Genomic DNA, 11,873 nt, shown 5'->3' with positions numbered 1-11,873 from the left:
AAAAGAAATTGCACATAAAATTTAATGAAAAAATAATTGTATAGTGTTAGAAAACTAGCCACTTGCTATGTGGCTGTCACCAGGAGCTGACTTACATTTTCCATAATTGGTGAGATTTCTACACAGGCAGGCACTGTAAGGGGTCAGGGTTTGGATGCCTGCGAAGAGGCAGGATCTAAACTCCTGCCAGCCTGTAGTGAATCCTACTCTATTTCTCCCTTGCTAGTTATTGCTCACTTTCCCCTAGTCCTTTCACTGTGTCTCATCTCACCCTGCTGCCAGGTCCAAATATACATTGGTGTCCTGTGTGTGGCTGGAGCAGAGATTGACTCTCCAAAGTCCAAAATCATGTGGTGATTTTATGACATTGGAAAAACATCGGGTAGGGGAAACCACAGTCATTTTCTGCATGTTGTTTAAACTCTGATGTCCAGTGGCAAAAAGCCTGTGCATTAGTTTCTTCCCCTTTTGCCTAGCCTTAATTTTTCTTTTTATGCCTTTTATTAACCATAAAAATAACCACAATTAGCATCTCATTATGGTACCTATACACACATACAGTGCCAGAAACTGAAGAACATGTTAAAATATGCAAGGCTAGCACTATTTGGTCACAAATTATGAATCTTTTGTATTTGAAATGATGGAATTTGGAGGCTTAGTTGTTAGACTCATTTTAATGAAAATCTCAGACTGCAAAACCTTAGATTATGGAACCAGTGTCAAAGCCTTTAGTAGGGCTGTCAATTAATCACAGTTAACTCAAGCAATTAACTCAAATCAATTTAACTCGATTAAAAAAAATCGTGATTAATTGCAGTTTTAATCATAATGTTAATAGAATACCATTTTTAATTTATTATAAATATTTTGGATGTTTTTCTACTTTTTCAAATATATTGATTTCAGTTACAACACAGAATACAAAGTGTACAGTGCTCACTTTATAGTATTATTGGATTATTTTAAAATTTGCACTGTAAAAAGATTAACAAATAGTATTTTTCAATTCACCTCATACAAATACTATAGTGCGATCTCTTTACAGTGAAAGTACACTTACAAATGTAGATTTTGTTTGTTTGTTACATAACTGCACTCAAAAACAAAACAAGGTAAAACTTGAGGGCCTGTTGTGACAGATTGGGTCACAGAAAGCCCCTTGGGAACTGCCACCTGATGTGCTGAGACTACCTCTAAGCCAAGCAAAATAAAACAAAAACACGCAAGTCTAAGCCTAATACAGTAGGAAACTAAATGCAGGTATATCTCACCCTCAGAGATGTTACAATAAGCTTCTTTGACAGACTAGACTCCTTCCTAGTTTGGGTCCAGCAATCATTCACACCCCCGTGGTTAATGTTCTTTGCTCCAGTTTCTTTCAGGCATCTCTTTGGGGTGGAGAGGCTATCTCTTGAACCAGCTGAAGACAAAATGGCAGGGTTGCCAAGGCCTCTTATATTCTCTCTTGTGCCACATCACAGTCACAAGATGGGGTCTCTAGCCACCTGGGCAAGTCACAAGTCTATGAATGATTTCAGCTTTTTGCAGGCCACTGTTTACATGTTAGTGTGAACATTCCCAGGAAAGCTCACATATGGATTGGCATCTTCCAAAGTCCACTGTTAGTTAAGTACTCCCAATTACTTAAATAACCCCTTCACACTATGTTGACCAAATCTGTCTTATGTGCTTCCTACAGCAAACACTTTAAATACAAGCATAGAACCAATGCTCATAATTTCAGATATAAAATGATACATGCATACAAATAGGATGAATCTACTAAGTAGATCATAACCTTTGCAAAGATATGTTACATGGCATATCTAGCACAAATCATATTCCAGTTATGTCATATTTACACTTATAAGCATATTTCTATAAAGCATTATGGGGTGCAACATCATACCTATAAATCCACTTGTTCAGTCAATCACTAAGACAAATAAGTTTGTTTACATTTACAGGAGATAATGCTGACCACTTCTTATTTACAATGTCACCTGAAAGTGCAAGGCATTTAAGTGCCAGATATGCTAAATATTTGTATGCCCCTTCATGCTAAGATTTTTGGAGGATCTAAACTGGGTATATCCCCAAGTAGGGGATCCTATTCCTCCTTGGGACTTAAACCTGGTGTTAGCAAAGCTAATGGGCCTGACCTTTGAACCTCTGGCTACCTGTTCATTGCTTCATCTTTCAGTGAAGGTAGCCTTTTTGGTGACAATTTTCTGCAAGAAGAGTGGGAGAATTTGAGAGCTCCGGTATCTAACCCATCGCATACAACCGCCTTTCACAAAGACAAGGTATACTTATGCCCTCATCCAAAATTTCTCACCAAAGTGGTTTCTCAGTTCCACATCAATCTGGCACTAGACTCACCAACTTTATTCCCTAACCCTCATGCTTATAAGGATAAGGAGAGACTCTCACACGTTGAATGTTAGAGGAGCCTTAGCATTTTATTTGGGTAGGACTAAACCGTGTAGGTAATCTTTGCAACTGTTTATGTCAGTAGTGGACAGATGAAGGGCCTTGTAGTTTCATCTCAAAGAAGCTCACCATGGATTTCCTCTGTATAAGTTTGTGCTATGACATGGCCAATGTAATTGTCACAGCTTTGGGCCCTTTGGGGTGTCACCTGCTATGCTGGGATGCCACTGAGTCAGCCTGTTCTGCCAGCCTTGGTCCCCTTTACCTGGCCTTGCTGGGTTAGGCTCACACTTCTCTTCTAGCCAAACACACAGGCAGGGCCACACCCAGCTGCACAGAGAGACAGAGATCTGCTCTGGAAAGATTCAGCCTTAGGGGCTTGCTCCAACACTCTGGTGCCTATTCCTTTTAAGGGTACAAACCCAAAGGTTTTATGAAATTTGCCCCTCCCTCAATGTGGAAGGAGATATGCACAACTTCTTGCCCGCAGTTGGAAATTACATAAACTGGGTTATATTATAAAGAAGAAATAAGTTTATTAACTACAAAAGGTGAATTTTAAGTGAATATAAGAGATAACAGACAGAACAAAGCAGATTACTGCCCAAATAAAACAAAATACACAAGCTAAGCTCAATATACTTAAGAAACAGGTTACAAAATGTAAATTCTCACCCTAAATGTTATTTTAGGCAGGTTGCAAAGTTTCTGTGGTTCAGAGTTCCAGTTATATTCCTTTTCAGACTGGACCCCTGTCTCAGTCTGGACTCTCCCCTTGCCTTCTCTTCAGGTGGCTTTAGCAGTCTTTTTCTTCTTGGGCAGAAAAGCCATGGAGAGGAGTCCCGTTTGCCTTCCTCCCCACCCTTAAATGGAATTTACATAAGGCAGGAATCCTTTGTTTCCCAAACTTGACCCCCCCTCCCCTTCCACTGGAAAGTTACAAGAAGTCCCAGGTAATGTTTAGTAGCAGGTGACAAGACCACCTGACTCTGTAGTATCACAGCGTCCATGAGTCAGTGGCAGTATGGAGAGTCCACAGGAAGGCTAAGCCTTTACACAGTTCAATGTCCTTGCTGATGGGCCATCAGCCCTGTCTGGCTTTTCCATTGTTGTACCTGAGGAGTTAGCAGTGAGCGTCACCCAAAGTAGCATAGCTGAAATACAGCTACATAGTCAATATTCCTAACTTCAGATACAGCAATGATACAGGCACACAAATTGGATAATCACATTCAGCAAATTATAACATTTCCAATGATATCTTACAAACCCCATATTGCATAAAGTACATCTCAGTTATGTCATATTGATATCATAAGCATATTTTCATAAAGAATATGGAGTGAACTGTCACAGTAACTCTGCCAGACAGGGTGCTGGCACATTCAAGGAGGTCTCACACGGCCTCTGCAGCCTTTCTAGCTCACGTGCCTGTTCAGGACATTTGTAGAGCTGCAACTTTGGTCTTTAGTACATACTTTTGTTTCTCATTATGCCATCTGTCAATAGGCTAGAGAGGATTTTAGATTTCAGTGTGGGGTAGTCCTTCAATCATTCAGATAGACTCTGACCCCACCTCCAGATCGAACTGCTTATGAGTCAATGGAAGTGGAATGGACGAGCAATCACTTGAAGAAGAGAAAACGGTTATTAACCTGTTCTGTAACTGTTCTTCAAGATGTGTTGCACGGGGCCATTCCACAACCCACCCTACTTCCCTTCTCTATCAGAGTCTGGCCAGTATGAAAGAACTGAGGGGAGCTGGAGGCGGCTCTGTCCTTTATACCATCACCCAACAACATGAGGCAGCAGAAGTAACTGGTTTTCCTAAATATTGAATAGGTCCCTAAATATTGGTGCCCCTGTTAGAAAATATTGGCACATATCTATACTATGATTTATAAAACAGTTTTATAGCAGAATTAAGCCCTGTGTACACATTTTGAGAAACTGTTAGCACCTTTCTAGAGAACTGTGTGTTGTTGTTTTTTTAAAAAGAGAGAGAACAAATATGATTTCCAAACTCAGAATAGATGGGGCTATAGGTCCCTCAAACCCTCTCCATAATTGGGCATGTGATGAACCTGCTTTCCCTCTTTCTCTGGGAGCTCTGCAAAGTCTACCAGCAAGCTTCAATTGCCCGTGCTGTTTTGGAGGTGGAGAAAAACTTGTTAAATCTGCAAAAAGAAGAACAGGAGTACTTGTGGCACCTTAGAGACTAACAAATTTGTTAGTCTCTAAGGTGCCACAAGTACTCCTGTTCTTCTTTTTGCGGATACAGACTAACACAGCTGCTACTCTGAAACTTGTTAAATCTGGATGCTCCTCTCACTGACGTGCCAGTGAGGTTTTATCTCCAGAGCCATGAAGATGTAACAGACCTTCCTTTGTGGAATATGAGGACAGAGTAGAGCAGAAGAATTACTTCTCAGTCCTGTTAATACATCCCAGGATGATGTTTGCTTTTTTTGAAACAGTGCTATACTATTGATTCATATTTAGCTTGTGATCCACTATGACTCCCAGATCCCTTTCCACAATACTCCTTCCTAGGCAGTCATTTCCCATTTTGTAGGTGTGCAACTGATTGCTCCATCCTGAGTGGAGTACTTTGCATTTGTCCTTATTGAATTTCATCCTATAATATACAAAGGCATTGCAGATACATGACCTGTAAACTAAAAGCCCAAATCACTTGTTTCCTATAAAATTAAGGAGGCCAGCCACTGCCAAGGGGACACCACATGCCCGCTCCCACTCCCTCACCCCCATTCTCCTTTCCTCTTCTCTTCTCCATCCCAGAATGCCAGAATTCCAGAAAGCAACTTTATATCATTTTGCAGCCAGTATCATTTTTTGACCAGATTGTTTGTCTAAGTCAGGGGTTGCCAACCTTCGGCACGCAGCCCATGAGGGTAATGCGCTGGCGGGCTGCGAGACATTTTGCTGACGTTGACCGTCCGCAGGCATGGCCCCCCGCAGCTCCCAGTGGTCACGGTTCACTGTTCCTGGCCAGTGGGAGCTGTGGGAAGCCATGGGCCACAGGGATGTGCTGGCCGCCACTTCCCACAGCTCCCATTGGCCAAGAATGGCGAACTGTGGCCACCAGGAGCTGCGGAGGGCCGTGCCTATGGGCGGTCAATATAAACAAAATGTCTTGCGGCCTGCCAGCGGATTATCCTGATGGGCTGCGTGCCGAAGATTGCCAACCCTGGTTTAGGTGCTGTAGGACTTGGGGTTTTCATACCCCTAACTCATTATATCCTTTGTTATATCAAAGTGTAATTCAAAATTGATGATCCAGATGCCAATCAGGATTATATTTATTATTTTATGAGAGACCCCAGCCAATATCATGACCCCTTTGATGGGTGCTATACAAAAACAGTAAGAGACAATTTCTGTCCCCAAGACAAGACAGACAAAGGGTTTGAGAAGGGAAGTACAGTTATCTCCATTTTACAGATGGAGAACTGACACACAGAGAAATTAAATTACTTATCCAAGATCACAGAGAAAATATGTGGCTATACCAAGAACTGAACCCAGCTCTCCTGAGTCCCAGTCCAGTGTCCTAACAACAAGACAATTCTCTAATCCCTGCATATGTAAATAGGAAGCATTTCTCTATCTGCATTGTAAATTGCATATGGAGTCAAAAGAGGCAATATTGATTCCAAATTATTAACAAATATGTTCTAAAAAGGATGAACATGAAGGCCCTCTGAAATCACAAGATTTCGTCAGGTAATTGAGTCTTGGGATCGGAATGTTGAGTTTCAGATGAGTTTGCAGGTGGTTACAAAAAATATACTTAATTTAGAAAGTAATATGTCCAGGAAGGAGCTGCTGAATTTAAATTTAGACTGTGAGCTACAGTCTATTCATTTATATGGTCCAGACTGGGTTCCCAGAGGAATAAAAACTTTTCAGTTTTTCCCACTCTGACACAGGATTGCTTTTCCATGTTGGCAGTTTTTAGCAGTGTTTGTATCCCAGTCTATAATTTGGTGTGGCTTGAGATTTCCAAGCTCTCGGTAACTATAGGGTTTTTGGTAGCGAGTCACTAAAGAGCTGGATCTTTTGATCTTGGTTTAGACCACAGAGGTTTATGGTGGTGCCTAGAAATAAAAATTGTAGCTAACACCTGAACATCTCTTTCCCAGAACAGACTTTTGATTACTTTCACCCAAAAGGAAAGTGCAATTGGGCCATTCGATAGCAGATGGACTATATTTCCAACTGTGTCTGGATTATGGTAAATAGATTCTATAAACACATGACGGGCTCCTGCATATTGTCTGACTGATCTAAAATTAGATTGCTCTGGTGTGTATCACAAGAAAACTGATGCATATTCAAACAAATTCTTATGCCAAAATCTTTAAGCATGAGTTATGTTTATCAATAAATCATGAGTGAAATTCCTCAAGTAAATACTGTAGTTTTCTTAAGAAAATCCTATTGCCCTGAAAAAAAATCAGAGCTAAGGTTGCATGTGAGGAGAGATAGGTGGGGACCTTTGGAAAATATAGAAATGGACAGTTACCCAATCAATATCAACTCTGCTCGTATCAGTTTTCTACTCTGTGTATATTTTATATCTTGTAGAGAAAGGACATTGATAGAAGTTTAGGTAAGGTACGGTCATCTTAAATCTACTTTGGTTTTGTGTGTGTGTGTGTGTTAGTATGATCCGTTGACATCCTGCCTCCCAGTGTGTAAGTTACTTTAATTCTTGGGCCCTTAAGAATTCATTGCAGCAGATAACAGTAGCTATGTGCCTTTGCTAAATCTGAATTCCTGAAGTCAGTAGTAATATCTATGGAGTAAGATATTACTCTGTGTGAGTAACAGTGATAGAATCAGATCCTAAATAATGCTCTCGTTCAAATAATGTACCATCAATTTAAAATAAGAACATAAGAGTTAGCTTTTTCATACCCTGCCATGTTTGCTGCATGATGGAAATGTATTGTACAATCTGCCTTAAAAATGGTATCGCTTTCTCTTAGTCCTGGTTTGCCTCTTCCTTTAGAATAGCGTATGAAGGATTATTAACATAAATTTTCTTTTGTTATCACAGGTGGTCCACCACTTTAATTGCATACAGTGAGAGGTTGCCACTCATTTGCCATTCAAATTAAGTGGAAGACTTGTTCTTTTGCTTTCAAGCTATTAGCATGGGCTTGCAGGCTGTATTAAAGGACTGAATAACATTAATAATGCATCTGTAATATGCCTAGGCATAATAAGGCGCCACATAAATTGCAATCATGTTATATTTGTAAAGGTCGTTCAAGCAAGTTCTCTTCTTTTTTGTCCCAGGACCTTGGGACAAATGAAGTAGGCAGATCCTGAAGGGGCCACTGAAAGCTTGGCCTAAGACTCTGTGCATCCTGAAAAAGGATATTTAGGGGTGTTTAATGAGTTTTATGGAGAGGTCCAACAGTCTGGAAGCATTCAATAACACTGAATTTTGATTTTTATTTTAGTACTGAATCTGTGTTAATTCAGCACTGTCAGGAAGTTAACACAACAATATTCAACCAGTTTTTGTATAGGAAAAATTCCCATAAATTTGCTTCTAGGATTGCTTGTATATAGTCTTTGGTAGACTTAATCTGTGCTTACCTTATATATTGTCTTAGCAGTTACTGTAATCGAATTTCTGGTCCAGCGAAGGAATCTAGCAAACTTTTTAGATTGAGACATACTTCTGTGACCTTCTGTTGTATTTGTGCGTGAAAGGCAACTGGTGGTATCCAATATGGACATCATATTTAATACATTATTATACTCACCATTATAATTACCCTTATATTTGCTTGCTGTATAAATGTGCAGAAACTGAACTATTTAAGATTAGTTAAGCAGCTGATCTGATGCTGTAGCGATAACAGATGTAACAAATTTTCTGTTTTACAGTTTACTGGGAAGAAACAAAGAATCATGTATGGCTCAAGAGCCAAAGGCTGCAAACACTTGACATAGCCTTGTACGAGCAGAAGAAAGGAGGGGTTTCTTTATGCCTATATAACAAGCATGTCTATGCCTCTGAAAATTAAAATACTTTGACACATTCAGATGCAACTTTAGGTGAGGAATTGTTTGGTTTTTTTTAAAGGCTTTATAGCAAAATATTTGAAATAGCGCTTTTTGGCAATGGAGTTATATTTTTAACCACAAGAGGGAGTTAAAAGTTTATCTTCAGTGAGAGTGGAACTGTTTGACTAAAAGTTTGTACGATTTTTATTTCCAAGATCAGAAGTTCTTCTCACCACTTTGTCTTCCTTTACCTTCTGCTCATAGCTACTAATAGGAAAAAGACTCAGTAAAAGCACAAAACATGTTAACACAATTGATCAGGAGTCAATCTATTGTAATAAGCCACTGCAATAACCTTGGCTAATTACCGGTATATAGCAACTGTCCATTAGCTATCTGAGTGGGTTTATAACGTTAATAAATTAATCCACAAAGCACGTGTGTGGTACATATTCCCGTTTCTGAAACAGGTTGCCTCTTTTCCTGTGTTGGAGAATGTTTGCAGCACAGCTGAAAATGGAACTGAAATATCCTGAATCCTAAGTGCTTTAGCCATAAGACCATACCTCCCTTTTGGATGTGCATATAAAACAGGAATGTTAGGTTTTAATCACTTATGCAGCACCATGGGAGGGCAAATCTAAAGAAAGGCCCTGCTTTTCTTTGCTGCTCCATTCTGGCTCACAAGTGCACCATTAGTATGTGTTTTTACCCTAGAATTTCCTGGTTGATTGTATTAAGGCATCTTAGGGTTGTTTCAGAGTTGCTGCTGACATTGGCCCTCTCATTATTAGGTTCCACATGCACTGCTATTGAGCAGTAATCTTTTTATTGGGTAAAGGTCCATGTTGGGTTACTGATCACTTGCCTGACAGAGCTGCTTGTCAAGCCACCATTCAACAGTTGGGCAGCAGCCTGTTTGCTCACAAAGTTGCCAGCAGGCTATGTGACCGCACCCTTAAGGATGTGGCTCTTTGAAAACCTTTAATGCCATTTGATGTTCCTTCCAGTACCAACTGAGCAAACTAACAAATCCTTCAGTTCTCATAGACTCATAGACTTTAAGGTCAGAAGGGACCATTATGATCATCTGGTCTGACCCCCTGCATGTCGCAGGCCACAAAGCCGTCCCTACCCTTTCCCTTGACTCTGCTGTTGAAGTCCCCAAATCCTGTGGCTTAGTGACTTCAATTGGCAGAGAACCTTCCTGCTAGCGATCCCTGCCCCATGCTGCGGAGGAAGGCGAAAAACCTCCAGGGCCTCTGCCAATCTACCCTGGAGGAAAATTCCTTCCCGACCCCAAATATGGCGATCAGTAAAACCCCGAGCATGTAGGCAAGAGACTGCAGCCTGACCCTCATTGGCCATTATACTATTTACCTACCAAGGCACGGTATTCATTTGGCTAAAATCATGGTTTTTCCATTAAACCATTCCCTCCATAAACTTATCTAACTTAATCTTGAAACCAGACAGGTCCTTCGCCCCCACCGTTTCCCTCGGAAGGCTGTTCCAATATTTCACCCCTCTGACCGTCAGAAATCTTCGTCTTATTTCAAGCCTAAACTTCCCCACAGCCAGTTTATATCCGTTCATTCTTGTGTCCACATTAGTACTGAGCTGGAACAGTTCCTCTCCCTCCCTGGTATCTATCCCTCTGATATATTTAAAGAGAGCAATCATATCCCCCCTCAGCCTTCGTTTGGACAGACTAAACCACCCGAGCTCCTCTAGTCTCCTTTCATACGACAGGTTTTCCATTCCTCTGATCATTCTAGTGGCCCTTCTCTGTACCCGTTCCAGTTTGAGTTCATCTTTTTTAAACATGGGAGACCAGAACTGCACACAGTACTCCAAATGTGGTGTCACCAGCGCCTTATACAACGGAAGCAGCACCTCCTTGTTCCTACTAGATATTCCTCGCCTAATGCAACCCAAGACTGCATTGGCTTTTTTCACTGCCACGTCACATTGTCGACTCATAGTCATCCTACGGTCTACCAAGACCCCGAGGTCTTTCTCCTCCTCTGTCACTTCTAACCGATGCGTCCCCAGCTTGTAACTAAAATTGCTGTTAGTCATCCCTAAATGCATCACCTTACACTTTTCACTATTAAATTTCATCCTATTTCTGATACTCCAATTCACAAGCTCATTCAAGTCTCCCTGCAGAATATCCCTATCCTCCTCCGAATTGGCAATGCCTCCCAGCTTTGTGTCATCCGCAAATTTTATCAGCCCACTCCTACAGTCGGTTCCGAGGTCAGTAATAAATAGATTAAATAAAATGGGTCCCAAAACCGAACCTTGAGGAACTCCACTGGTGACCTCCCTCCAACCTGACAGTTCACCCTTCAACACGACCCGCTGCATTCTCCCCATTAACCAATTCCTTATCCACCTCTGGATTTTCATATCGATCCCCATCTTTTCCAGTTTAACCAATAATTCCTCATGCGGTACAGTATCAAACGCTTTACTGAAATCAAGGTATATTAGGTCCACCGCATTTCCATTATCTAATAAGTCCGTTACTTTCTCGAAGAAGGAGATCAGATTGGTTTGGCACAATCTGCCCTTTGTAAACCCATGTTGTAATTTGTCGCAATTGCCCTTAACCTCAAGGTCCTCAACTACTTTCTCTTTCAGAATTTTTTCCAGCACCTTGCACACTACAGATGTTAAACTAACAGGCCTGTAGTTACCTGGGTCACTTTTTTTCCCTTTCTTGAAAATAGGAACCACATTAGCTATTCTCCAGTCTAACGGAATCACCCCTGAGTTTACAGATTCATTAAAAATTTTCGCTAAGGGGCCTGCTATTTCCCCCGCCAATTCCTTCAATATTCTCGGATGAAGATCGTCTGGTCCGCCCGACTTAGCCCCATTAAGGTGTTCAAGTTTGGTTTCTACCTCGGATATGGTAATCTCCCCTCCTGTATCCCCCTCTGTCACTCTGCTAGTATTCCTAATCCCTTCATTGGTCTCATTAAACACCGACGCAAAATATTCGTTGAGATATTGTGCCATGCCTAGATTATCCTTGATCTCCTCTCCGGCTATAGTCTTCAGCGGTCCCACTTCTTCTTTCTTTGCTTTCTTCCTATTTATATGGCTGTAGAATCTCTTACTATTGCTTTTAATTCCCCTTGCGAGGTCCAACTCTACACGGCTTTTGGCCTTTCTCACTCTATCTCTACATTCTCTGACCTCACTAAGGTAAGTTTCCTTACTGATCCCTCCCCTCTTCCACTCTTTGTATGCTTTCTGTTTTTTCCTAATCGCCCCTTTGAGACGGTCGCTCATCCAGCTCGGTCTAAATCTCTTGCTTACTAACCTTTTTCCCTTTTTTGGGATACAGGCCTCTGACAGCTCATGCAGCTTTAACT

Source organism: Chrysemys picta, chromosome 2 (assembly GCF_011386835.1).
Source record: "Chrysemys picta bellii isolate R12L10 chromosome 2, ASM1138683v2, whole genome shotgun sequence".
NCBI classification, from domain to species: Eukaryota; Metazoa; Chordata; order Testudines; family Emydidae; genus Chrysemys; species Chrysemys picta.
The sequence above is the reverse complement of the archived record's forward strand: the minus strand, read 5'-3'. Positions refer to the sequence as shown.